Raw genomic sequence first — 22,711 nt, forward strand, 5'->3', positions numbered from 1 at the left:
GCTCCTGTCACTGATTGGAACATCAAATTTACTTTTCAACATTGATATATACATATATATATACACATATATGTATATATGTATATATATATGTATATATGCATGTGTGTATATATATATGTATGTATATGTATGTGTGTGTGTGTGTGTATATATATATATATATATATATATATATATATATATATATACACACATACATACACCATACAATTTTGAGTGAGAATGGAAATTATCTGGGCTGTTTTCTTTCCTCAAGAAAACAACTTTACAAATATATAATTGACATTTAATAAATTGCATGTACTAAAAGTATAATTTGATGAGTTAAAATGTATAAGTCAATGGGTTTGACTTAGGTATACACCCTTGAAATCATCACACATTTCATATTTTCTTACCCTTAGCTTTTCATTTAAAAAACTTTTTAACTCCTCTCCCCAAATATAAAGTGATGCTTATTATAAAAATAAATAAAAACTCAACAATTGAGAAAAGTTGTAAAATAGAAAAGTCACCCAGAACCTCATTGTCTAGCAGTAACCAAAGTCACTACCTCAGTGGGCAACCTGCCAGTTCTCATTTTATATAAATGAGATATATAAATATTTATATAAATAGCATATGCTCTCTGTGATTGCACTTGCCTGCTCAATAGTATGTCATGAGGCAGCAAATAGAGGTTCTATTATCTTCTCATTGGCTGCATTTTTAACAACTTGTGCATTACTTCTGGTTTCTGTCATGATCGTGCTAAAGGTAACCATGTGTATTTATCTAAGCTCTGCCTTGGGACAAAGTCCTAGAATCTGAGTCAAAGTGTGTGCCTATTTATAAATGAAGCTTCCTGCCACTCCACCCATGGTGAATCCAGGGGCCCATTTCCACATTTGCTTTCTAACACTGGGTCCCATGGGATCCTTGCTGATTTGGCTAGCTGTTGCTGATAAAGGTGTTGCCTGGGGCAATCAATGACTTCTCAAAGGGGTGCTCCCTGTTTCTGGGCCCTGAATGTTGCTGGGCATGTAGTAGGTATCTTGCATGAAGGAGGTATTTCTGCTCCTCCTCTGCTCTTCTGTAGTTAATTCAGATCACTGGAGTCAATTCCTCAGCCATTTAATAAAAGTGTATTAAGTTTCCCCACAATAGATACTGTAGAAGGGGTTATTGCTGCTGTAAAGTTTGTTCTCTGTTACTGTACCCAGCAGGATTTCTATCCAAAATAAAACCAGTGCAATTGAATAAGGAAAAGGAGGCCTTTTGGTTCAAATGTGGGACTGTCAAGGAAAGAAATATTTGAAAAGAAAATGTAAAGGAAGGGTTCTTAAGGAAAAATAAACAAAAGCAGAATTTTTCTTGTTCTTCTGAAACATAAAGGACCCTATTTTCAAGGAAGGATGGTAGGGAAAGGCATGAGCATTCATATTCTGCCCAAATCATAGCTCACTGTTCTGAGGAATGATGGATTTTAATTCCAGGTACACAGTGGCCCTTGACAATGATTTCCATTTCTATATTGGCACTAGCCCTTTGGATAAATGTGTCAGGAGTTTTAGGAATTAGTTTCTGAGTTACCGATGCAATAACTTTTGTCTGAAATTCTCTGGCCTCCCATAGTTTACTGCTGCAACTTTAATAACTTTCAGAGCAGTTGCCAAACATGTATTTTATATCCAGGGAAGCTGGGACTGGAAGAGGGCATACTAACACCTAGGGTCAGATTTGTTTAAGAGACAGCCAAAACCCAGTGAAAAATAAATCCAAGCTCTTTCCTCTGCCTGCCTCCATTTTCTTTGCTTATATCCCAGTGGTCTTGAAACCGGTTCATTAGGGTCTGGCTGTCCTTGCTTTGGCTGGTGGCAACTCTGCTTATGCTTTCATGGGGGGAGGTTGGGGAGGTTATGTTCTGACCTGAAGCCTCCCAGAAACAGTGCAACTGTATCCATGTGCTGGGGATTTGTGACCCTCTTAGCACTGGTGTTTCTATCCATCAATCTGACAGTGTGGGGTGTCCACCCGGACCTTAGGAAGCCAGAGGACTGTATGGAAAGCCTGTCACAATCCATTATCTTTTGCATGTCTCTCTGGAGCTCTCCAGTTCCAGTTCTGCCTGCTCTGCCCCTCATTTGCCTGATGGTTCTGAATAAGGCTCTTTTCTCCAAATGCCTGAAATTTTGGATGTTTTCCGATCAATGGTATTCTCAAGCAGAGAAAGCATGTTCAACTTGAATTTTCTAAGAAAAAAACTGACCACCCACTTTTGCTGAGTGATTACATCACAATGAGTAAATTAAAGTCCATTAAAAAGGCAGAAAGGAGTTAGTTTATGAATATCAAGGTCTATTTCTGACTGAGAGCCTAGAAGTAGTAAATCGAAAGACCACTAAAGTGGGAACTGAGTCCTGGATTCTGCTTCTGGATTTGCTTGCCTTTGGACAAATCCCTGCACCTCCTTGAATTTTAGTTTCTTCAATAGTAAAATGTGGACATTGAATTAAGTGTTCTCCAAGGGCCCTTATCGATCTCATGTCCATATTTCTCAATCAGATTACAGGAGTCCGAGTGATAAAATATTTGATGAAAGTCCTAGAAGCTGCAATTAACACATAATATCTCACAGAGGTGGGAGAAGAGCAACGAGTCATGAAATCACAGATCTATTCATGCAAAGATGCTCAGTCCCAACCTTCTTGGGGGAAGTAGAGACTTGACCACACATTGGGTTACCTACAGACCTAAGGTTAAAATAAAGCACAGCACTGCTCCTGGATTGCAAGAACAAGAGAAAAATGCAACTTAGGGGCCAATCCAGCCCTTGTACTCAATTGCATTTTGTACCCTAGAAATAGAGAAGAAGGTGTCTATTTAATGTTACTGGAGGGATCACCAGTCTGGTTTTGAGGGTAGACACTCCAGCCAGATGGTGGCACATACTGTCAGACAATCCACCGAAAACTCCCAAGAAGCTGTCATGAAACAAAAGAATCTCTAAGGCTCCCATTGTTTCCTCCCAGGTTAGTTTCCATATGTTTAAGGGAAACTGGCACGTCTGCCACAAGGAGAGCTGCTGATGTGACTGAAGGTTTGGCAGCTGTGACTTGGGAAGGTGAAGCAAGTTATTTTAAGCCCAGATATAAAGGGACATTCTGTGATGGCACGTGAGGGCATGGGTGGCCGTTGACAAGACCGAAGATGTGGTTTACTTTCCTGCTGTGCAATATCCCAGAGGGCATAATAATGACATCAAGCTGCCCACCTAAGAGGCCCTGGCCCACTGCAAGCCACTCACTGGAGGGCCTTCTGAGATGCTTTGGCTGTTGTAGTGCAGTGAGTCAGGGTCTGGACTCCATTCTCAGCTAGTTAAGCTACTGGGGAAGTGATTCAACTTCTGAGTTTCAGTTTCCTTGTCTTAAAGTTGGAGGTCATAACACCAAGCTTGTTGAATGGGGATGAGGATCAGTGAGAAGGATGCCTACAAAGTAATTAGAGCAGATCTAAGCACACAGTAGGGCCTCAATAAGGGGGCTTATAGAAGACTGCCACCTTCTTCATGGAACCACTCTGGTCCATGAAAAAATGCAAGTATCTGTAGCTCAACTCTTTTATGAGATTCAAGAAGGGAAAAGAGTGTAGGTAAAAGAGAGTGGGAAAAGCATTTGCAATTTCTGAATAGCAGTTGCCATTTTTGTTTAAACAACAACAATAAAAACTTACATGGATCTTCATAGGATAAAAAGAACCCTGAGAACTTATGTGGGAACACTCCTACAAGAAGACATGTTAGTATTTGACTATGAGAGCAGATTGACATCCTTCTCTGAATCCTCCAAGGGCCTCTATTTCACTTAGGATCAAATCATTTTCTTTGCCTTTGCAACCTCCTGTGTCTTCTCAGCATGTGGAAAGATGCTTTGTACACTATTTGTCAGTTAGAATTTGAGTCAGACTCCATTTCTCATGTTGCACACTAGATAAAGTATTAGGTTCTCTGGGGACACTTGGGTTTAGGGTTTAGTTTGTACTCAAGGAAGTTACAAACTGGTGAGAAAAAAAATAAAACTATGTACTGAAATTTACACAAATGGCAGTATATCAGGGCTGGGTGAGCACTAAGGGCTACTGAGGCACAGAGGGCAAAGTGATGTCTCGTACTGGTTGACCAGGACAGGTGATCTTGAGGATAGGTTGTAAAAGGTGGAAAACAGGGATTTAGAAAAGGGCAATGCAGAAAGGGACAGGCATGAGTACATGAGCAGAAGTGACATATTCAGTGTATGATCAGGGAACAGGAGTTTTTGTCTGGTGAGAGCGAATATTTTTCATTGGTCTCTGCATGTCCTCTGTGTCTTACTTCCCTGCCTTCTCCATGCCTGGGGGATGGATTGCACATCATCAAGTCTCCAGCATCTTAAACATTGTCAATGCTCAAAAAGTATCTGTTGAATGAGAAGACAAGTGCATGAACAGATTTCTATTACTTCAGGCAAGATTCTGACATGCTTGGCCAAAACTCATGTGGTAGTGGAATTGAGTTTATCTGAAAGTTCATGCCAACCATTCAAGTAAGAATGTCCTCAATTCAAGTAAGGGTGATGCCTTCCCCATGAGGGGGAACCTAAGAAGGGGAATTGTGGGTTTGTGGGAAGGAGGTGGTCCATGTGACTACATAGTTCATCACATGGCTATTGCCCTCCCCCGCCATTTCCCAAGACCTAATCAGAGGGAACCAGAAAATAATAGTAATTGAGACCTGGAGGACCTGAATTCTCAACTAGAAGAGTTCCCATCTCATGCATAGATGTTCTCTACCAATTCAGGTCAGGCTTGGACCAAGTCCATAAGAACATGATCTACAGCAGCAACAGCAATGATAACAGCATCATCATTATTCTCTGTGTAGAGATGAGTTTCCAACGCAGGTTAGTATGACTCCATAATCTTTCTGCAGACCACCTTACTCTGCCCTTCTAAATTCCTTAAGGTTAGAATCTGTCTTCCTGAGGCTTTGCTGCAATTTCTGGCACAGGTGAACTTGGTTGGGGACCTGAAGCTAGAAGACATGGCCATCCTTGTGTTCTGTACTCGTCACGACAGCCACGTCAGTTAGGTGGTGATGAACCCTCCAGCTGGGGCAGCCAACATCATGAGTTAGGTGGAGGATGACAGAAGCCACATAAATAAGACAACCAGCCAAGTCCCTGTCACAAAGAGCTCCATCACGTGACAACAATGATTATTATGAAGCATGACCCTGTCATGACTCAGGCTGCACTGTTGACATTCCTCTACATGCGTCTTTACTAAGACTCTCTCTTGACAGGGTCTGGATAAGTATGAAGGTGTGAAGATTTGTTAGAAATAAGGAACTGAGCCTGTGGGAGCTCATCCAGATTAATACAGGGAGAAAAAAAAAAGCCAGTTGCACCTTTTCCCCTAATCTTATCCTACAGGAAAAACACACATAACTTTCAAGTTTTCCTTAAAATATACTTTGTTAGTAATTCTGCAACAAATATAAACAATTCAGCACAATTTTTATCGTGTTCATTAAATCAGCCTGCATTTAAAGCATTTTTATGGGAAATAGCAGGGGGGAAAAAGCCAGATCAATGCAAATTTTGGTGTGAGGCCCTTTGTTGCTTGTTAATTTTCTGTAATAACAATGTGTGACACGCGGCGAGGGGTCTTTTATCCTAGTACCCTTGGCTTTGCTATCCGCTTGCCTGATACAGTATCCTAGAACCTCTAGAGAGGATCAGATCTGGATGGGAACAAGGCTTCAGGGTGAGTCAGGGTCTGGTTCCCATTGTCCCAGGATGAAGAGCTGCTCTCAGGCTGAGGGTGGCCTCCAGGTTCTTCAGAAGGGGGCAAGAGGTACAGAGGCCAAGGTAGGATGGGACCCTGGAGCCACAGGGTGACTGGTTGAGCCTTAACATTGGCAACTGAAAAGCAGTATAATTCATCAGAGATGTCTGGGTAATAGATCCTGGAAGGTGGCCTGGGTTTCCTGGAATAGAGACTGAGAAGATGTCCTAAACTGTTTCCTTAATTCCTCTCTCATGCTTTGAGAACAAAGGAAAAATTAGAGTTTTGGGCTTTTTTCTTGGCCTCTCTTTAGCTCTTTTGCTCCTCCATTTCTCCCTCCCTCCCTTCCTTCTTTTTCTCCCTCCCTTTTTCCTTCCTTCCATTAAGAGAAATATAATGATTAAGAACAGAAGTTCAGGAGTCAGCCAGCCTGCTTCGTAATTTCAATTCTGCCTTTTATTGGCTGTGGGACCTCAGGCCAGCTACTGAACCCAACCCTCTCTGTGCCCAAACTTCATAGCTATAGTTATAGGGAAAAATTACAGTCAAAGTGTTCTTAACTGGTCTCCATGTGACCCATCGCCTTGTTGAATTAGCACAAACTGTATGTTTTACATTCAGCGAGACCTCCATTCGCCGTGAATGTTCAAGGTGACTGAGTGTTATTCTTTAGTACCCCTGCACTCCAGAGGAGACTCCCATCACTCACGTTATGCGTCCATTGAGAATCAGTTGTGCTTATTCACTAATCTGTTTATGGCAGTTGTACTCATTAAATTGATGAAATAGTCAGGAGAACATTTTACACACTTTGAAAAGACAGCTAGAAATAATTGCTGTTGAATTAGGTGTGAATGGGGCAACAAAAAGATCAGGGAAAAAAATCTAAAAAATCCAGAAAGCCTGGCAGTCATCAAGAATACAAATAATACTATAAGCTGGAGAGGATGTAAAGAAAAAGAAACATTTTTCCACTGTTGGTGGGATTGTCAATTAGTACAACCACTCTGGAAATCAGAATAAAGACTTCTCAAAAGGTGTGGAACCACCATGTGATCCAGCCATACCTCTCCTTAGTATTTATCCTGAAGAGTTAAAGGATCTTATTACAGTGATACATGCATAAATTTTTGTAACAGCACAATTCATAGGAGTCAGACTATGGAACCAGCCTAGGTATCCATCAATGCATGAATGGAGAAAGAAAATGTGGTAGATATACACAATGGAGTTTTATTCGGCCATAAAGAAAAATGAAATTATGTCATCTGCAGGAAAATGGATGGAACTAGAGACCATTATGTTAAGTGCAATAAGCCAAACTCAGAAGGTCAAAGGCCAAGGGTCAGCTGTTTTTTCCTCCTATGCAGACGCCAGAGAGGAAAAAGGAAAAGAAAGGTGGGGGAGGGTGGATATCATGAAAATCAAAGGGAGATCAGTAGAGGAAAGGGACAGAGAGGAGGAAGCAAGGAGGGAGGGGGAGTGACATTGGTCAGATTAGGTTGTCATATTGTGTATTGTGTGCATGTACGAATCTGTAACAGCAAATCCCATCATTATGTACAGCTGTAATTCACCAATAAAAAGAGAAAAGATTATGTCCTGTTTTTAGTAAATTATGTGCTGAAAAAAAAATCCAGAAAACCTCTAGAACACTTTAAAAGTATTTTAACCTTATTTTTATTTTAAAGAAACTGCCACTGAACATCAAGGATGAGGAGTCAGGAATGTGATTTATGTTAATGACAACCCTGACCTCTAATGTATAGACAACCGCCCTGGGAGCAAAGGTCTTATCCTTACATCAAAATTGGTGGGTTAGCATGCATTTCAAAGTTGCAGGTTAAAATAAAATGTTTCAGGATGTAAGTTGATTCTCAAGCACCTACTGATCCCAATCTTCTTTGCTCTGGCTTGTATAAAGTGATCCATAGAGAACTAACTAGCATTTTTTTCTTCTTTTAAAGGGAAGAAACGATGATTTTTCAGGCCAAAAACAAACAAACAAACAAACAAGTAACAGAAAGCTTCAGATCAAGAGTAGCGACCCTGAGAATCCTAAAATTCCTGTCTCTGGATTTTGGATCAAGTCCCATGCTGGCATCTGCTCAATATCTGTCTCAAGGGAGCTATAGGGTGGACTGGCTGGATTCTGGGCAGAGAAAGTGAGAGGAGAGTTTGTTTGGTGCTGGTGTTTCAGAAACCACGAAGAATTACAGAAAAGCGAGGGGACCCCAGCAGGTTTCCTACTCCACAAACTTGTCAGACAATCTTTCTGGAAGGGTAGTTGGTGGCTTTTTTGATTAGAGTCCCAGGTGATCCTTTTTTGCCTTTCTAATTCCTTCTATAAGGAGGTGTGGGCATATTACCCACCAGTGGCCAGTGGGAACCTGGAATTTGGTTTCCTAACTCTTTCCTCCTTCCAGTAACTATTTAGCACCATCTGTTCTTTTCTAATATAATCTTTTTTTTTTTAAAGTCAAATCAGTGTTTCAGTTTCTTTTAGCTTAGTTAGTTTTTAAACATGTCACTCCCATGAAGAAGGATAAAGACAACATTGGAAGTTGGTACGCAGCTGTTTCTGTCGGATCTCCCCTTCCATCCTGTCTCCCTTCTGCTGGAGCCCTGTGTTCTGAGTGGGGCTGGGGTTGGGCATCCAGCCCAGATGCTCACCTCAGAGCTCCATTTCCAGGATTTCCCAGCCTTGGAGCAGTTCTCCCTGCCCTTGCTCAAAGGATTCCCAGCAGCTCATCCTGGTCCCCAGAGAGGCAGCCTAAATGCTATTTAATGCACTAATGTATTGATTGTTTGGAATAGAACACAGGATTCGGAGCCAAGCACAATGCAGATGCCCAAGTTTAGAGCCTCCATTTCAGTCATAAATCTCTGGCCAAGTCAAGTCACTGGGCTGAAAATGCATCGCAGGGTGGCCCTGGTCATAAACAATGGTCCCATATGCAAATTCTGGGGCTGGGAGAAGTTGTCAGCCATAAAAGCTTGGAGGGGACTGGTGAGGTGAGATAAGAAGAACCCACAGACTTGTGCCCACTCAAAGTGATCACCCATTGCACCTTCTCTGCCTCTTTTCTAGGGTGGCCATCTGGGAAGGGGGAGGTAACTTCCAGAGGCTTTGATGGATGGAGTTCTGAGCCCCTTGATGTAGAGGAGCTCCCAAGCTCTGCTACACAGCACCGATACCATATTGCAGCAAGTATTGTGGATGATAATATCATGGCAGGGTTGACAGATGTTAAGATGAGCGTGAGTCTCAGTAATGGTCACATTTTATCCTCTCACATGGCAAAGAAGGACTGAGCCCCATGGACACATCAATTTCCACTCTACAACCACAGGAGGGTTCCATTTTACAACCTGTGTCTGGAATAATCTCTTTAAAGCCCAAATGTGACCAGGGCTCTCCAGTGTCCTCAGGCCCTGCCTTTGGCTTCCTGCATATCCCAGGGCTCTTTCATGCCTCTGTAAATTTTGCTTCTGGTGTTTTCTGCACCCAAAGTCCATTTTCCACTTTTTATCTACTCAGTTTCTTTGTGGCTCCAGGCTCAACTTGGTGTCACAACTGCCAGGTTGGTTCAGGTAATTTAGAACAAGGGTGAAAGGTACTTAATCCTGCCTGAGGTTTTAGAAAAGCCCTTTGAGGGAGGCAGCATTTGCTATTATTGGCTGGACTCAGTTGGTCCTAAGCAGTGTGGATGGAAAAGGAGGTGTCATTTGTTGAACTATGTCCCCATATCTCCCTCCCCCCCAAAAAAAAGAGAGAGAGAGAGAGTGAGAGAGATGCTGAAGTCTTAACCGTTATTCCTTCAGAGTGTAATCTTATTTGGAAATAGAGTCTCTATAAGGGTAATTGAGTTACAATGAGGTCATTAAGGTGTGTCCAGTGCAGTGACTGTTCTCATAGAAAGGGGGAATCTAGATACAGAGGCAGGTGTGCACGTAGGGAGAAGACCATGTGCAGATGAAGGCAGAGTTTGGGGGACATAAATCTCTAAGCAGGGGATGTCACAGATTGCCAGAAAACTACCAAAAGCGAGGATACAGGCCTGGAACAAATTCTCCTCCCAATCCCCAGGAGGAACCTGCCCAGCGGACACCTTGATCTTGAACTTCTAGTCTCCAGAACTGTGAGAGAATGAGGTTTCTTTGCTTGGTCCACCAGTTTATGGTCATCATTGTGGTAGCCGTCACCAGCTAACCCAGCTGGAGAGTTCAAAATCATCCCCACTAACTTCAGAAACAAACTGTAAAACATTTTTACAGTCTGGGGGTGAATGGTGTCATCTTGTGTGATGATGGGCCCACGGACAGGCAGGCTGTTGAAAACCACTAATTTCTCACAAAGCAGCCCCATTTTCCTGGGGGCCAGAAACTGCATGGGACATTTTCCTCTGCATTTACCTCTGATTCCTTGATGAATAATATCTCCATTGCCTTCTGGAAGGACTTCTGTAGAAGGACAGGAGGAAGCGCTTGCTAAGAACCTGGAACTATGGGCCCCTTAGATTCATCCAGGTAGTGTTCACACCTCTGGGTCAGGCTTGAAGAAACTAATGGAGTTTGGACTTCAGGCTTCTAATGTGTCAGCCAAGTTGGAGCCTTCCAGAACACGGCCAACAGAACCACTTGAGAGGCCTTGAGACTGGAACTACCACTGCCAAGTTTCACGTGACTTTAGAGAGCCAGCTCAAAATCACAAAACTTTTAAGGGATTCTGAGCCTGCACCAAAAACAGAGGCACAGGAAGGAGCCAGGAAGTGTTGCACTGGGGCTGGGCGGGGCTGGGCTGGGCGGGAATCCCCAGGCTCAGGCCAGTCTTCCCTCCCTGCGAATCCTTTCTGACTTTGAATATTTACAGTAGGAAAACCCTCAACACTCAGAATCCTTTGACAGTGTCCTTGGCCCTATAAACTGGAAGCTGTGATTTTCAGAAAATGGCAGGCTTCTGGGTTTTGGCTGGTTCAGTCCCTCAGTGATACATTTAGTTGATAAGGGTTTGGGGAATGGTCCCCTACAAAACAGGAATAGGCCATCTTCTTTAACCTGCCTCCCAAGACATGTCTGCAAATTATCTTAAGGAAGGGCTGCCTGGATACCTACTGTTTATAAATGTCACCATGGCCACTGGTGAACCTTTTTAACTTAGTTAAAAAGAAACCAGTAGAAACCTCCAAAAATAAAAACTGTCTCCTGAGATGAGGTTGTAAAACCCTCCTCTTTTGCCCAGGTCTTTTTATGACAGGGTATGGAAGCTGGTGTCTAGCTGTTTGGCACTATTCACATGGAGCTGAGTGGGAGAACAGAAGCCCCCTTCTCCTTCCCAGCCTCCAGTCTCTTTAAAGGCTTTAGGACTCAAGAATGAACGTGACACAAAGTTGGGAAGAGGGAGTCTGACACATAGGTACCTGCCTCATGTGAGTTTCAGAGTGGTTTCAAAGTTCTGCAAATGGCTTGGAGCAGTTTCAGACACTCCATTCAAAATGGCTCTGAGGACTGGGGGTGCAGCTCAGTGGCAGGGTGCTTGCCTAGTGTGCACAAGGCCCTGGTCCTTCCCTAACAGTGCTGGGGAAAAGTGTTTTTCAAATCAGCTCCCAGACTTTGCTCCGAAGGCTACTGGCCTCTGAATATGGCAGCTAGTGAACATGATCTCAGGTCTTCATTCATGGTTGTAGAGTGAGGACTGTGTGGCAGGTGCTGCTATGGGTGTATCTGAAAGCTGTAGAAGGGGTCTGTGTTCTGCAAGGGGTCTGTCTCTGGCTTTGGAAACCTGCTGGTTAGTATCATCCAAACAGTGATGGTAATAATTATTGCATGATATTAGATCCTAATCACCATAATGCCCATCGATCCTTGGACACTAACGGTTTTAGACACTGCAAAGGAATTCTTCACAGTTATCTCACTTGATCCTATTATGAGAATCAATCCTACCTATAAGATGTAGAAATCGTTGCCTCCATTGTATAGATGAGAAAACTGAGTTTCCAGGAAGTGAATTATCTTGTTCTAAAAAGGCTGAGTAAGGAATAGAGCTGAGACTTCAACCTAAACCTGCCTAACTCCAACTCCATAGCTTCCAGCTTTGCATGGAAACAAAATGCAACCTGAGATGCAATCCACAGGGGATGGGACGGGAAGGATTCAATCAGACATTCAGAGCCACACTCAGGGTCCCAAGCTTCAGAGCCGAGAGGGATCCCAGACACAGTTGAGATAGAGCAGTTTCTTGAGGGCCCACATCCTTACTATGTGAATCAGAAGATTTCAAGGCAAAGAGGGATCCTCGGTTCAGAATGCTATTTCCCTGGATTAGCCATGAGACCCTCAGCTCAGCACACTCGCTCCCACCTGATGGGACACATATGTCTACACACATCCTCTCATCTGACTCTCATAGCCACCCTGGGTGAGAGGCACAAAGATGCTCTTATTCCCTTTTCACAAATCTAGGCAGAGTAGAATGAAGAGTTAAAGAGCTGCTTAGAGGAATAGCTGGGACGTGCTGGGTCGCTCTCCATCCTGAGAAATGGAAATGTCCCAGAGCGTGGGTTTCAGGGCCAGGCTGGCTGTCTGGTGTTTGCACAAGTGGAGCCTGGCCAATGAGGTGTCTCCTGTTTCCAGAATCATTGCATGAGAAGGGGACATGAGGGTTGTGTGTGTGTGGTTGGGGGTGGGGAGGGCTGGGGCAAATAAAAGTTGGGAGTCTCCTCCTTCCCTGGCATGCACAAAGGTGAAAATGAACATCGATTCTTGGAGGAAGGGACAAGGCACAACTTTTTCTGACTGCACCATTCCCCAGAAGGAATTGAATTGCAGAGTTTTAGACAGGGAAAGAGTTCAGACACTAGGTGCACAGGGCTGGTGTCTGGCCTGGTCCTTTTAGCCTCTTACTGAACTGAGCAAAGGGACTGAGGCACTTGAGACCTCCTCTGCAGCTACCTGGCTCTGTGGATGGCTGTGGTATATTACTTTGGGGTGGGCCAGGGGCTGGAACCCCATGTTGAGTCAAATAATTTGCCACTGAATCCTTTGGGATCAATCACATCATCTAATTCAAGAGACTTTATTATTTGTTTTCCTCCATTGTAAAGTCTTTTGAGCACTCTGCATACTCCTTTCAGCCTGATGTTCAATATTAGTATAGTTTAATGTATTATTTTATAAAAAGTAATGAGTACAAGAAGCAATGTCAACAGTACCACAATGGTTATGCCACACATCCTGGGATGACCACAGCCATTTTGGAGGCACCAGCTCAGTCCATTGCTCTTCTAGAAGGTCTGCGCTCCTGAGTGCAGCCAACCCTTCTTGCTTTGGGTCAGCCCGTTTGGTCTGCTCCAGTTAGATGTCTAGGTAGTGCCTGCCCCTGCCAATGGAGGCAATCCCTCATGTCACAGCACAGGGCTGCTGATGGAGGCTCTGGGGACACCTTCTCATCAGGCTAAGAAGTCCCATTTCCTCTTGGCCACCACCACCTGAGGACAGCACTGACATCATCCATGTATGAGCCCCTGACTCTTGGGTTTTCTACTCTTCCCTTCAGTTTCTTTGCACCTTTTCACAGCTTGAGCTCTATCCCTCACGCAGCTTGCTGTCACCCATCAGAAGCAGATGTTTTGGCCCACGACCACGCCTTCTTTCAGTAATTAGTAACTGAACACAGAGATATGTATTTCTGCCATACAAATTGCTGTCACCAGCTACAAAGCACTAAGTGGCTTTCCTGAGGTGGCTTCTTTAGGTACTCCCACCCCAGCACATTCTCAGCCCCCTTTGCAACAGCCTGATCCATCCAGGTGTTGGGGGAGCAGAACTAGAGTTTGCTATGACATGGCTGTCCCTCTGCTGGCCGTTGTTGCTTCTCTGTTCTCCTTCTGTCCTTGGTGCTGGTGTCCCTTGCCAAAACTCCACAACCCCCTCAGAGAGCATTGCTTTTACTTTCCCCAAAGCATCACGGGGTTCTCTGGAGCTCAGTGGAAGGATCTCTCCCTCCCTGGCCCTCTCACCTGAGTCCCTAGCATTGTATTGCTCTAGGTGATTTCCTGGATCTCCAACATGCATTTGCATGTTCACAGAGTTGTACAGCTTTCAAAATAAGCACAGATCTGATTCTTGCTTTCTATCAGAGATTGCTAGAGTGGCGGTGGATGGAGACATGATTCCCAAACTCAGCTCCATCCAGAGAACCCTGAGTCTCCTCGGTAGGATTCACGTCAGACAGGGAATCTTTTAGCTGCCTGGCTAGAGTCTCACCTGCAGCCCTCCAAAAGGAGGTGACACAAGTGGAGTATTCAGATTGCCCAAGTCCCATGGGCTGCTGTGTGGAAATAATTGAAGTCTTTTAACAGAGGTGTCTAAGAGAACGATTAAAAGGGAATTGCAATTATTGAGCCCAGAGGTAAAATTTCAGAACTGGCCCATAAATCCTGGTCTGACATGAAATTTAAAACTCCCCAATGGTCTTCAATGCCATATTAAAAGGGTTTTAATACTAAGAAGTAGAAATAATGAATGGTAATCAGGGTATTGTCTCTGGGAGCAGGGGCAGTGCTGAGGGTTGGGCTGCTGGGGAACTGCAGGTTAGCACCTGGGTGTGTGTGTTTTACATCCCTTTCTTTATGGGGATCAGCAAAGGAAGGGAAGGAAGACTTAGCTCGGGGGCTGAAGTGACAAACTGGCTGAACCATTCCCCAGTGAACTTCAGCCCAAGCTCTGCTGAAGCCAGAGGCACAAACAGCCCATAGCGTTACACAGCCACTCTATGGGAGCAGAGGCTGGCAGAGGGGTGGGCAATCTGTGGGCTGTGGAAACCTCCAGAACGTTGGCCTCCCCTAGGTTTCTGTGGACCTTGAAGATCAAACTCTTCATAGCCAGTGTCTCCTTGGCATCTACCCTGGTGCAAGTAGATGCTAGAAGGTGGGTGCTGGATGGATAGTCTGGAAGAGTGAGCTTGATGGAGAAAGGCTTTGGGTGAGTTCCTCCACCCGTCTGCTCATGATTCCTTACTTTATCAACTCTATATGGCTTAGAAGGGATGAAACTGCAGAATGAGTGGAGAAGGCTGTAAAAGCATATGCTGCAATAGGTTTCTGTTGCCCTGGAGTCTGTCAGTCCTCACTAGATATGGTTATTCTCCTCTAGGCTTATTATTCATCTGTTACTCTAAAATTTGGTGGCAGAAATACAGCTAGATGTTTCCTTTTAGCTCCTTTAAGCCCCTGGGTACTAGGATGATGGCAGCATCTTGCACTGGATGTGGTCAGGAAAGGAAATCCTGGGGCCAGTTCTCGAAGGATTTGGTCTCTGAGTTTGCGGCCTCTTACGTGATGTCCCAGGCGTCTTCAACACACCATTGCTGTATCTTCACTGGTGTTTATTGTAAATCATCCTCCTCTCTATCCCTGTCCTCCTTAACCCCCAATCCTTTCCATGTAAACCATTATCAAACTAGATTTTTAGATCCTACAGGTTGTAGATGAAAGGAACTTGTTGTTTTCATCCTGAGTGCAGGACCATGCCACTTCCTGTAGAAAATTTTAGCTGTGATTCTTTTCAGAATAGAGGTTCTATCATCTGCGGCATTGGCTCTCCTCCCAAGCCCTGAGTCACCAGCCGATCCAGCGACCTGTGAAATACAGTGATGTACATATGGCAGCTCACACGGTGCCTGGAATGTGACAGGTGCTGAGCAAATGTCAGATTCCCTCTCTGCCACCAGCTCAGCCATACATTAAAACATGCATTTGCCAAAGGCCAAAGCAGGATCCTCTGGCATTTTATTAGGGAAGATTAGAGAAGGCTTCCAGATGGAAAGGCGCAGGCACTGACCCTTTGGATAAAAGGGTTCAATTTGCTGACGGTGCAACTATCAGGACACTGAGGGAAACAACTGTTGAACCGATTGCCTCACTTAGATATTCTGCATCCACCTCCAACCAACCCCTCCTACCAAGCTCTGGACTCCATTGAAGATGTTCTGGAAGGACATGTTCAAGGCAAGACTGGGTTGATTCCCATAGTCTCTGGAATTGTCACATTCTTTTAAAGCTTTCAAAAACCCTCTTTGAGTAACTGTATAAAGTTTTACTGGGTTTAATATTGTTAAATTTAAAAAATTGATTGACTCCCAAATTAAACAAAATCCTGAAAACAGCATTGAGATCTTTGCATTGAATCTAAACAAACAAACAAACAAACAAACTCTATGAAAGAGATCAATTCAGCCCAGTTTCCTCTTAAACTGAGAATTTGTAAATTTTTTACTCAAAAAGAACACCTTAGAGTGCAGGCTAAACTGATATAATGACTTTAAACAATTAACAGGGCCATTCAACACGTGAAGGACCTGCTCCATAAACCTGCGCTGAGTGCTTCAGCAGTAGGACTAAGAAAGAATAAGACAAGAATTCTACCCTCAAGGAATTTTTAGCTGTGAAGACTGAAGAGTAGTGCGAAATAAAAAGCAAATAAGCCCAGGGCACATATAAACAATTTCGTTGAATTCAACATTTATTGAGCGTGGTGTGTGCCAGGCACGTGGTAGCTACTGGATGGATGACGAGACATGACCCTTGCCCCGGAGGACTTACATTCAAGAGTTTTCACAGTGAGGGTGTTTAAATGCTAAAAAAAAAATTCAAAGTCAAGGAGAGCCCAGCCCAGTATGGCACAGGATTAAATTAATGGGGCGGGGGAGGAATTCGAAAGTGCAGGTAGGGAAAGACAATCCAGGTAGGGGCCATGGCACAAAGAAAAGGGAGGAGAGATAATTTGTGTGTGTGTGTATGTGTGTATGTGTATATGTGTGCAAACTTGAGATCCTTGCTCCACATCTTTCCAGAATTTTAAAGTTCAAATGCCCCAGACAGATAGACACACTGATGAAAATGTTGAAAGAAGACCTCATTCATGTGAAAAAGAAAGAGATGATGTTATAGGTTAGGGAATTTTAAGACTTTCTTTTTGACAGTGTCCCTTTAAATGATGTGACTCTGGGGACTAAGCATCTGCCACCCTACATAATCATTAGCCAGCAACATGTTTTCTTTGTTGTTCATTAAAGATCAATGAGAGGCAGAGCTCAGGGCCTGGTTAGATGGAGACAACCTGAAGAGGTCATTTGAACCTTTCCGTTTGGAAATTCTGATGAGCAGCTTTCCAATACAGCAGCAGCCGCCTGCCTTCTAACCTACAATATGTCTTTGGTGGAAGCTAAGACGTTTTTTGGCATTCTGTCTCCCACCATCAGCTAAAAAGCACATGCATGAAAGGCGGCGGAACAGCTGTTTGGAGTTCTGCAGTGAGCGGAGCACGTTTCACGCTGGGGTGATGGGCATCTCCAGCAAAGTGTGTCTCCCCACTTTATGCTGAGTTCCTAAGGAGCCATCAAGTAGGAACACCAGGTATGCAGGTGTCACTGTGCAAACACAGCAAGGCCTGGCCAATTTGGAGGCAAGTCTTCTTTTGCCTATTCATTTTGTTCTAACCATTAGATTCTTCTAGTTCTCTACCCTGCAGACAGTCACACCAGGAGAGGCAGAAGAGTGATAAAGAGAAAGTTTACTTAACAAAGGGGATAAAAGGAAAACTAATGGAAGCTTAAATACTTCTAGTTAAAAATAGACAGCTGAAATAATGAAGACAAGAATGATAAAGAAGACTCTGGAATAATTAATGCCCTTGTGGAACTCAGGAGGCCCTGGCCCTTTAAGATTAGCTCACACAAATGGATCCAGGCTGATTTAGATCTTGCTACTCAGAATGATGCCTAGTTGGTCCACTTTCTGCAGTTTTTCTCTGTCTCTTTTTCCCCACCGGAGTCTGTATTTGGCACCTTTTAGCATCTTGTACAATACCGTATACTCGGAGGAGTTCAAAACCCATTAATAGATGATGCTGATGATGCCAATAATCAGAGCTAGGAGCTGTGATTGTATTATAAGCAAAGCATTTGAATAATTGCAGAGCCAACAAGACCCAGAGTGACATTTCTCCATCCCTATCACTGATGAGCATGACCTTGGGACAAGTCATTCCCTATTGCTCCCTTAGGATGCAATGCAGGGAAGGTTGGTGGGCCCTCCACTAAAAAAATGCCAAAGGAACAGGTCATTCTATCAAACCTGCCACCTATGTCTTCTCTAGTCTTCTGTAGGAACTCTGACCTCCCCAAACCCCTCCCCGACACCTCACCATTTCTGTTCTTTAGGATTTGAGATGAATAGAAATCTATGAGGCTATGAGCTGAATGATTACCAGCCTGTCTTCTAGTTTGCCGAACATGAGGCCCCTCTTTAGCTCAGAAGTTCTCACTGAATACAAGCTCACCAATCACAGAGCCTGCATGGAATTGAGATGGTGCCCAATTCATGGAACTTCTGTAATGAGAAGTTAAAACATTTGAATTTTCAGGAAAGAACTAGCTCAAATAATAATCATGAGGCAGAACTTCCTGCTCCCCATCCCATGGCACATAATTGGTTGTGTCTATTCATCAGCTGTCCCCATTAGTAGCATATCTTATTTTATGAGTGAAGCCCATACACATCACTTATAGTCCATCTTCCTTCCTGGGCAGGTAGAACTATCCTTCAACTCTCTGGCAAACATGGCTAACTGCTTAGAATTCACAACTTTTGGATCCGTGGTAGTTTTTTTTTTTTTTTTTATCTTCTTAGCAGAGCATATTATCTGCCAGTTCAACCATAAATAAGCCTGTGAATCAAATTAGTCTCTTATGGTTGAGATGAGCAACATCCGGATAAAGATTAGGGAGAACTGAGTTTCTAATTCCACCTTTGTTGTTATCCACAGCCACATTTACTGAGCTCTAATCAAGTGGAAGTCAAGGTATTAAGTACTCTACAGCCATCGTTTCATTTAACCTTTGCCACAACTATGAGAGAAAACAGAACTTCAGGAAAGTTAAATGACTCATTCAAGATCACACAGCAAGTAACAGATGTAGAGTTTGAATTTAGGCCCCAGGTCTGTCTGACTTCAAAACCACTGCTCTCACCATTACCTTATTCTATCTCCTAGTCCACACAGATACAGGTAGGCCCCTTTGGGTCTCTGGGACTGTCTTCATATGCAAAATAAGGGAGTAGGTCTAGAATTCTCCTGGGTCCCTCCAGTTCTCATGTGCTGTGAATCAATACCCATATACCCCTTGATTTAGCAGTCTTTTCTACCCCTCATTCTGGGGCTGAATATATTAACTTCCTGATACAGAAGTTTCATGAATTGGGCACCATCTCAATTCCATGCAGGTTCTGCAAATGAGTATAGGTGCCACCAGTGACTGTCTTTCTACTGGATCATACATAGCATCTCCCTCAAGTGTCATGCTACAGTCACCCAGCTGGCTGTCACATCACCTGACAAACTCCTCCATGTTCTTCCTTGCCTTCTAAACAAGTGTAGATCTGAGAGCCTGGTAAAGGTCAATTCTGAGAGGGTTGATTATAAAAGCCAGGAAGATCCAGAGGCCCTCAGGACTAGAGGCAGAGAAACCTGGATCACCCAGGTCAAAGGAGAAAGAGTGAGCAGGCTACGTACAGGAAAGGGCCTGGAAGACTCCCAAAGGCAAAAGTTCTCTGTTCTGGAAAGCCCTTTCTATAGGGCCTGCCAAGAGCTCCAGAGAGGAGTGAACTAGAAATGGGAAATGAGCCACCTGGAACTCACCATGCGTGCCAGTGGATAAGCATGTAACACATGTCCACCAGGTCCTTCTGGAGGCAATCCCCACCAGCCACCAAACTCAACAGCCACCTTGAACTAATTAGCACTTACTTAGCTTGGAGTATGGGGTTCCTCAGAGGCATAAGTATGTATTACAGGGACTCAAAATAGCCTTTTCTCTTTTCAAAGAGGTCCATACCAGTATTCTGCTTTGAGAAATGCTATCTAATTCACTATATGTACTAATGACCTTGGGCAAGGCATTTCATCTTTCTGGATTTGTTACTCTTTTTTTTTTTTTTTAAAGCAGGGGTGTTTGGATAGGTGAGAATTTTTAGTTCTATGAATTTCAGGCTGAGAAGAGGGGCACTTGGGAAGCAAACAGACCTTTCTGAGATTGCTGCCCCCGATGATGACTTCAAGATCACCAGTCTTGAGCTTGAGAATGCTCAGTGAGAAAACAGAATCCAGAAAAGAGCCAGACCTCCTAATTTTTCTCTGGAATGGAATTGCCCTGAGAGCAGGAAACACACAAACTTCTGCACCTAGAGGCTGATTTATTTCTGTGGCACCCACGTCTCAATGCACACTGCTCTCTGAAGAAAAAGAAAGCCAGGGCTTTGATTTATTGTAGTTTGTGTTCTGGAGACAATGGAGATGCCACCTCACTGCTGAACAATAATGTTTATGTGAAGCAGAGACACCACAGGGTGGGATTTGAGAATACCCAACCCAAGAAGGTAAGTCCATATTTTATTCTTGTCTCTTCTAAAATGTCATTTGTCCTTTTTTTCCCACCCATCATCACTATTATCTGGAAAAGTAGGAGGATAGGTCCTCTTCGAATTTATTCACCCAACCAGAAGAGAGTGTTCCCCAAGACTGTCTTTGACCTTCCCTTCTCTCCCCTTTATGTTCTGTATAGAGAGCCCACTCCCTCTCACAGGCTCAGTGTTGTTTTATGTGGAGATGATTCTCAAATCTTTGGCTCTAGCATGTGGACCATCGGCACTTCACTTCCTGCTACGTGGAACCACTTCTCTCTGGTGGCCATTGGTAGTGTGCACTTTCCTTTACTCAGTCAGTTTGTTCCTCTACTTTTTCTGTAGGAGAGGAAATACTTCACAAGCTCAGGGCTCCATGATCTCCTTCAGTCAGAGGCGATGTCTTTGGATCTCCCGCCTTCTAATTGCCATCATGGTAGTACCAATGGCTCGCCATCAAGCCTCATCCTCTTCTTCTGTGATCTGGGGCCATGGCCAATATTTTTGCTGAGTTTTGATTTTATTTGATAAGACTCTAATCTGTGTCCTTGATTCCTAGTGGGTTTCCCACTTGCCTGCCTGATCCACTGATGACCCCTGACCTATTTTGCTCCTTGATCTTGGGGTTCTCCTGCCCACTCCTCCACCCTGTTGTCCATATCTGTGTTCTCTGGTTGCCTACTCTGTGTGCCCCGTTGGTTGCTCATCTGCTGTCAGCTTGAAATGTGATGTGGGTCAAGTTCTTCCAGTTGCCCTCTCTTGAGCCTTATCTTCCGTCACAGATATCAATAAAAAAAATATGCTCAACTTCATAATATTGTTCAGGAGCTCAGATGAGGGTATTGAAAGAACCTCTCACTGCGTTCACATGTAAACTGAGGGGGTTAAATTGGATGATCTGCTACAGTTCTGAAATGCTGCGACTTAAAAACACTAGAAGACCGTTCAGCTAAACTCTTTCTTTTGAAAGATGAGAAGCAGACTTGGGAAGATAAAGTTACTTGACAGGCCGGGGACTGAGCCAGAATTAGAATTTAGGTCTTTTAAGTCCTGCATCTTGCCAAAACGCTCCGCCTTGCCTTCATTGTCTCCCTTTCTCCTTGCAAGTAGATCTTAGCTTAATTCCTCTGGCCATATTTTATGTGGTTGTTTATTTGGAAATAAGAAAACTAAAAGACCCTTGCTCCCAGGTCGGTCCTTGCATTAGCAGCTTCAAGATGACATTGGGCACGTGCAACCCACTTACAAAAACAAACGGTTTTTAAGGACATAAGCACATTGATTGTTTGTGTGCTAGTGGCACCACTAATTACAAATAAGTCCTGTCTATTTATTAAAGCAGGCCCCTTCCAGACATTTCCCGCATGTAAATGATCTTTCCCCACAATTAGGGTAAATTAGCAAGGTTTTACTGAACTAATGAGACAATGTTTTTGAGACTTGTCTTTATATTTTCCAGGCTGCACTGAGACAAGAGTCTATAATTGGGATCCTCAAAGTGCCATATTCAAGGCAGCCTGTACAAGAAGGGAGGTGATCAAAACTTCTAGCCACTCCAGGAAATGCTGCATGGAGGCATGGCTTCAGGCCCAGGAGCACGCACAGGCATGTATGATATACATGTCATGGACACTCATGCACATAAATCACACATATGCAGACATTCCCCCCTACCCCCTTGTGTACACACACACACATCAAATAGAAATGCATGCTTCTGTTCTCAGTTTTCCTTTCCTTTTCTCACTAACAATTCACCATCCAGAATACCAGGTTCTGAACTCTTGCTTGATTCATGAGGCATAATACAAATAAAGCAAAAATATAGCAGGTACCTTTTATTGTAAACTTGTCTTCTGCTCTAGGTTACCAATTATCTTCACAACCTTCCAAGGGAGGTATTATTATCCCCATTCAATAAAGGAAGACACTAATGCTAACAGGTCCAAAATATATGGCTGGTAAGGTGAGTTGACATTGACTCCATTATCTTTTCACTGTGCCCTAAAGGTATATTCTTTATTTCTGATTCCAGTTTCTTTAGCTGAAGCTCTACTGGGTTGCCTAGCCTGGTGAGTTTTCCTCAAGAATTCTTTTTGTTCTTTTAACCTAATGTGGAGTCTAAGCTCAGGTCACTATCCTTTCCCTAGTCCCCAAACCAATCAGTGTGATCTTTCAGATCTCTGTCCCTACTCTAGGCTTAAAATGAGAATGTTTCCCAGTCACAACCACTCTTTTAGGGATTGTGATTATTTATTTTATGTCAACTTGATTGGGCTAAGGAATGCCCAGATAGCTGGTAAAATGTTAGTTTTGAGGTATCTGTGATAGTGTTTCCATAATAGATCAGCACTGATGCCTATCTTACTCAACAGACTGAGTAAAGATCTGCCCTTACTAATGGACACACGCATCATCCAATTCACTGGAGGCTTCAGTAAAAC

At 43.6% G+C, this 22,711-nt stretch overlaps 1 protein-coding gene across 1 annotated transcript in view; it reads right to left on the bottom strand.

Annotated features, from left to right (window-relative positions):
* Positions 1–22,711, bottom strand: part of Alk (ALK receptor tyrosine kinase) — a 668,653-nt gene that overhangs the window by 174,994 nt on the left and 470,948 nt on the right. The window lies entirely within an intron of this gene.

The sequence above is a fragment of the Marmota monax genome, unplaced genomic scaffold (genome assembly GCF_021218885.2).
Source record: "Marmota monax isolate L192 unplaced genomic scaffold, Marmota_monax_Labrador192_F-V1.1 WCK01_AAM20220418_F8-fsc00010, whole genome shotgun sequence".
NCBI lineage: Eukaryota > Metazoa > Chordata > Mammalia > Rodentia > Sciuridae > Marmota > Marmota monax.